Raw genomic sequence first — 6,000 nt, 5'->3', positions numbered from 1 at the left:
GGGCTCCCCATGGAGGTTTAAGACTAGTGATGATTCCCTGCTTCATCCTAATGGGTACAGTTGGTCGGATATGGTTTTTCACTCACTGAGATGAAGTTAGTCTTCACCATCTCAAACAAAAGACCAACTCTGGGAAGGCACAAAGTACAATGTTATTTGATGACTTTATGATAAAGGAGAGGAAACAAGAGAACTAGAAAGACGGTTCCAGGGGCGCCTGGGTGGCACAGTCGGTTAAGCGTCCGACTTCAGCCAGGTCACGATCTCACGGTACGTGAGTTCGAGCCCCGCGTCAGGCTCTGGGCTGATGGCTCAGAGCCTGGAGCCTGTTTCAGATTCTGTGTCTCCCTCTCTCTCTGTCCCTCCCCCATTCATGCTCTGTCTCTCTCTGTCCCAAAAATAAATAAACGTTGAAAAAAAAAAAAAAAAAGAAAGACGGTTCCAATAGCAGAGACGTGGCAGCAGACAAAAGTTGAATTTTCTTGAACTTAAATGGGGTGTTCACTTCATTTCTCTGATTGAGTTGTCAGTCTGTGCATTTATGGGAGAAGTTGGGGAAAGGATATTTGCATAGGCCTTCAAGAGTGCTGGGAGGTAAAGAGGGGGAACTTCTGGACCTTGTTCCTGACTGTGTATGTATCTTTCCCATCTTAGGAAGCTGAAAATGACACTGTGAACTGGTGGCAAAGAAGAATCAGCTGGCAGCTGCAGGTAAAATTTGAAAATAGCTACAGAAGGGGCGCCCGGGTGGCTCAGTCATTTAAGCATCCAACTTCAGCTCAGGTCATAATTTCACAATCCGTGAGTTCGAGCCCCATGTCAGGCTCTGTGCTGACAGGTCAGAGCCTGGAGCCTGTTTTGGATTCTGTTACATCTCTCTCTGTCCCTCCCCCGCTCATGCATGTGCTCACTCACTCTCTGTCTCAAAAATAAATAAACATTAGGAAAAAAATAGCTACAGAAGAAATAACCAAGTACAAGTGAGTTCAGCTAGTAATTACCAGCAGCTCATGGAACTGCTGTTCATTTTTTGGTTTTTAATCTTTTTGCAATGTTTAAAGTCAACATATGCATAGAGTATGAACAGATAAAAAAGGTAAGTTTAGAAAGAATAAAACAATTAAGTTTCTAAACATTTGCAGATTCAAGTAGTGGCCAGACTGTGTGGAAACTTTGTCCATGCTAACATTCCTCGGGGGTGGTGTCAATTGTCATCATCTGTAGGAAAGCAGTGTGTTGTACAATGAATCATACCCATCAACGTGGTAGTGCCATTTCATGGCCCTCGTCTTTGCAACCCTGGGAAACATGGTGAGGATATAAGTTATAGAAGAATAGAGCTTTATGATAAAAGACACTTGTCACATGATGAGTTAGACAAAGATTGAAAATGGGAAGGAATTCTATGAACTCTGAACCCTACAGGCATGGAATGAGTAATGAAAGGATGTAACAATAGCTTTGATCCTACTGTACATTGATAATCATGTGCAAAGTGTTTCATGTGTAAGAATAAATTGTATCAGGGGACAGATATGAGGTTGTTGGGAACGTGGGCAGCTTATTTAAAATCATACCCAATATTGGGCCTTATCTGACAAGAGCAATTGTAACTCACAGGCAACAAATTGAACAAACACGGGAACAGCTGGCAGAGCTCACCTTTAGATACCAGGTAACCTGAGTTCTTCCTGACATACTGAACCCTTAGCACCTCACGCGGGTGAGTGCAGTGGCCCTTGGAATCCCTAACCATGGGCTTTTCATTGTTGGCTTTTTCAGATCGCAGTTCGTGAGAAGAATGCTCAGGACAACTAGGTAAGTGTTTTCTTGTTTCCTCCTCTTTTTTTTTTTTTTTTTTGGGGGGACAGAGAGAGACAGAGCATGAACGGGGGAGGGGCAGAGAGAGAGGGAGACACAGAATCGGAAACAGGCTCCAGGCTCCGAGCCATCAGCCCAGAGCCTGACGCGGGGCTCGAACTCACGGACCGCGAGATCGTGACCTGGCTGAAGTCGGACGCTTAACCGACTGCCCCACCCAGGCGCCCCTCCTCCTCTTTCTTTAGTGCACAGTCTGGCACCACTGAAGGTGGATGTGTTTTTTCTCCCCCAGATCAAGACTCAGATCTGGGACAGGGAGATGGCGGAGCAGGGCAGGGAGGTCGCTTACTTGAAATTCAGGTGTGGTCATTTGACTTGCGTTTTTATGGGTGTTTCCAGGGATGACACCTGCACTGTTTGTTGTCTAGGAGATGACGTGGTGTTGCAACTCTTATAGAAGTCCATTATTTTTCTGTATCCAAGACTGGACGGGATGGAAGCAAAGAGGCTGCCTGAGGGATACACGAGGCAGAAACCAATGGCTGAAAGACCAGAGATGCAGAACCCTGCAAGAAGAGGTAAGGAGCACGTTGTGATGTGCCGCAGTCTAATTTCTGCTGTGCAGCCTGTTCCTGTGTGTGATCATCGTGTGGTCTGGAAAGAATCACAAGCACTAAGGACGGCAGGTGGTCTGAAGGGGTGACAGAAGGGTGTTCTCCTCTGGTGCCGCAGACAGTGAGGCACTTGTCCCTGTGACTGGTGGAGCTCATGCCCCTCCTCTGACGGTGAGCCTCCCACCTCCTCTAGCATCCCCCTGTCTGAAGAGCCTGGAAAGGATGACAGGACATGGGCCTCATCCTTCTTCCCACCCGGACTCAATATGAAGACTAGTTTATTTGAGTAGAAGGTCATTTATTCACTAGTTTTAACGGTCTTTCTTTTTGTTTGTTTTTGGGAACTGTAGCCCTACATCCCTCAATTCAAGTTCCATAAAGCTTAGCTTAGTCCTCTGATGGTATCAGTGCAACTCTGCAGCTTCACTGCTAACTTCTCACAGTTTTTCTTTTCTCAATAGTGTAAAATTAGTCTTTCATCATATACTAACTGCTCTCATGTGGAAGGCAGCTTGTAGATAAGCTGAGAGATTGAACAATTTGCCTGAAGTCTGAAGAAAGGCACCCTTCTTGAGGACTCATTGAGGATATACACCAAACCAGTATTCTCAATGTTATTCTTTTTTTTAAGTTTATTTATTTTGAGAGAGGCAGAGACAGAATGCCAAGCAGGCTCCACACTGTCAATGAGGAACCCAACGCTGGGCTTGAATTCACAAGCTGTGAGATCGTGACCTGAGCCAAAATTAAGAGACGGATGATGAATCCAAGCATCCTCATATTAATTCTTTATCTGTAATGAAATCGTGATTTCCCATGATGTATACTGAGAAAACTGTTTTACTGATGAATTCTAAATTGCTAGTTGTGCCTGACCTGTTCACAGTTATGTGATTAATTATGAAACAACATGAGCTAGGGCACTGTGAGGTCTTTATCAAGGTGAGGGGATGGTTCTCCCCCTTATCCTTGGGGACCTGACCATAGGGAAAAGTTTAAGATATTTGAGGAATGAGTGGAGGGATGATTTTCATTCCGCACAGTCCTCTAAAAGCAGAATAAACCTCTGTCCCTTCCAGGGTCTTTAGTAGATTGAGAAACTGCTGAAACCTCTGTGAGTTAGAGCAGCTCTGGCTGTACCAAGAATGCAGACAAGGACAAGGTAAATGCCGGGGCCATTCTCAGTTGTAACTCTTTTGGGAAACCCTCATCTTTATGTACAGCACGCTCTCCCGGCCTTGTCTCATTTTGCATGTTGTGTGATATGTCTATTTATTCTTTGTTTTTGAAATGCATACTCATAATCCAGGAGCCAACAGGCTTCTCAATTTTTAGTCTGTCAGCTTTCTGTGGTAAGTTTAGAAGCCAAAAGCGCTTAGAGACTGAGTAACTTTAGGTTTTTCCGTGAGTTTCAAGAAATAACGAGAGGAGGATGACTGCACACTCCAAACAAGTCTCCTGGCCTGGTGACCCCTTGCAGACCTCACCTCTGTGGGAAGAGTGTGGTTGCTGTGTCTTTCTTTCTTGATTCTGGCTAGGAGATGAACCTGTTAGAAACGACATCATGACTCCAACTTTATATTTTGTGCCCTGTGCCATTTAGAGTGGTCCTAGATAAAGTCAATGTAATCACTCATCACCTTCCTGTCTTTGTTAGTAAATGACTTGCCCAGAATCCTTCCAGCTATACCTTAGGTAAAAAATAGTTTTGAACACTGTGTCCTTCAATTGTGTTTCTATGAGCAGTTTCTGGTTGTGTCCCCAGTCACTGTTAGAGCTGATACAGTCTCATGACACATACCAGGAGTTTTATACCAAAACACTTGCATGAAATCTGTTATGTGAATTTCTCCTTCTTTTTTTCCATTGCACATAATTATTCTGTGTCCTGTAGAATGCTTAAAGTCATAATTCCCTATGAATTAAGATGAACACATCTGAGCATTGTAGACATTCACCACAAGTAACTTGTTCTTCACAGAATACTCTCATTCCCCTGCAAGATTCCAGGCATCCTCCACTCCCCAGAGGTCTCCGAGGCCTCTGACAACATTTCAAGAGGGAAGACTCCTTTCTCAGGGAGAGGAGCAGAGGAGGCACAGTGAGGGTCCAGCTGCAGAACGTTTTGCCAGGAGTGGATGTGATTCCATGAGCAGAATATGAGCCGTGTATTCCCACTCATGTGTGTGTGTGTGTGTGTGTGTGTGTGTGTGTGTGTGTGTGTGTTCTTAATATACCAAAAGCAGAACATCTGGAGTCACTGTAGAGGAGGGATGCAGGGTGAACCTGGACACCGATGGCTGCCTGTCTGGAGAATGCTACTTCATTAATCTGTAATTACTTCCGTTAACCCTCTAGGACAGGACCCTTGCCATTTTACTTCCACAGACATGGGCAGTGATGTGTGGTGGCAGTAGGTTACCCTCTTGCATCTACTACCCCAAGCTGTAGGTGGTATCCAGTGGCAGGGACAGAGTTTTCAGGTACTGATGCTACTCTCTTGGATCCTGGTGGCATAGAAGGTGGCAGGTGCTGACACATTCTTCTCTGGGTTACAGCTGATTTTGGTATTGGTTCTCTTGTCTGGCATATGGATGTAGCTGTCACTTCTGTTCTGCAGGGCAGTCTGGATCCTGGGGACCTCCTCCGTTAACTGGACAATTCTGCATGCCCTACCCTGGAGATGCCCTGCCCCCATGGACAATTAGGCACGTCCACCTCCTGAACCTTGGTGGCCTTGGGGCCACCCGGAACCCCTCCACCTGCAACACTTGGTAAGATGATCTAAGCACTAGGAGTTGACTTGTAAAACACACTCACCTTATTTTTGTTGCTGTTAGGTCTTGGGCCAAGGTGCAGAGGCGGTACCACAGACCATTGTGATGCAAGGGGAATGTGTCTGCTGCCATTACCATATTCCTCAAGTTTCTCAGGATCTCATCTTTGTCCTTTCCCCCACCATGGGTTGGTACAGGCGTCTCTTGTGGAGAAGGAATGGGGCTGTATGCAGTAAATCAGACATAGCACTTCAGCAGAAATGCCCTGTACACAGTCCACGTGCTGGGATCTGTGAGGCATGAGGCACAATGTAATGTATGTCCATCTAGTTGTGCCCCCAGCCATCCATAGTTGTTCGATGAGTGATGAATACATCTGAATCAGGGCTTTTAGGAGTCTTCATCAAGTTATAAGGGATGGTTCTTCAAGTTCTTTTTGGGTATCACCGGAGGCATGTGGGACACCCTGTGCATGTAATTTGGGATCTCACTAGGGCAAAGAGTTTAAGTTGTCGGAAGTATGAGGGGAGGGTCTTTTGTTTTTGTTTTTGATCTCCAAACAGTCTACTCAAATCAGAATAAACCTCCATCCCTTCTAGAGCTTTTTGCAGGTCCAGAAGTAGGTGTCACAACCAAGAGTGACATCGACACTGGCTCTGCCAAAACTGCAGAGAAGCACAAAGTAAATGCTGTGGCCATTTTTGTTCTAAGTCTTTACGGACAGCCACATCTTTCTGTACAGGACACTCTCCTGCCATTGTCTCTGGTTTGTGTGTCGTATGGTATGT

General features: G+C 45.5%; 1 long non-coding RNA gene across 2 annotated transcripts in view; it reads right to left on the bottom strand.

The window, feature by feature from the left end:
- Nucleotides 1-746: 746 nt before the first annotated feature.
- LOC131492233 (uncharacterized) overlaps nt 747-6,000 on the bottom strand; it is a 53,053-nt gene continuing 47,799 nt past the window's right edge. For both annotated transcript variants that reach the window (XR_009251941.1, XR_009251943.1), the window contains one exon: nt 747-1,299. This is a non-coding gene — a long non-coding RNA (uncharacterized LOC131492233). The remainder of the gene's footprint in view (nt 1,300-6,000) is intronic.

This window comes from Neofelis nebulosa, chromosome 12 (genome assembly GCF_028018385.1).
Source record: "Neofelis nebulosa isolate mNeoNeb1 chromosome 12, mNeoNeb1.pri, whole genome shotgun sequence".
Classification (NCBI taxonomy): domain Eukaryota; kingdom Metazoa; phylum Chordata; class Mammalia; order Carnivora; family Felidae; genus Neofelis; species Neofelis nebulosa.
This window is presented reverse-complemented; position numbering and strand designations above follow the sequence as displayed.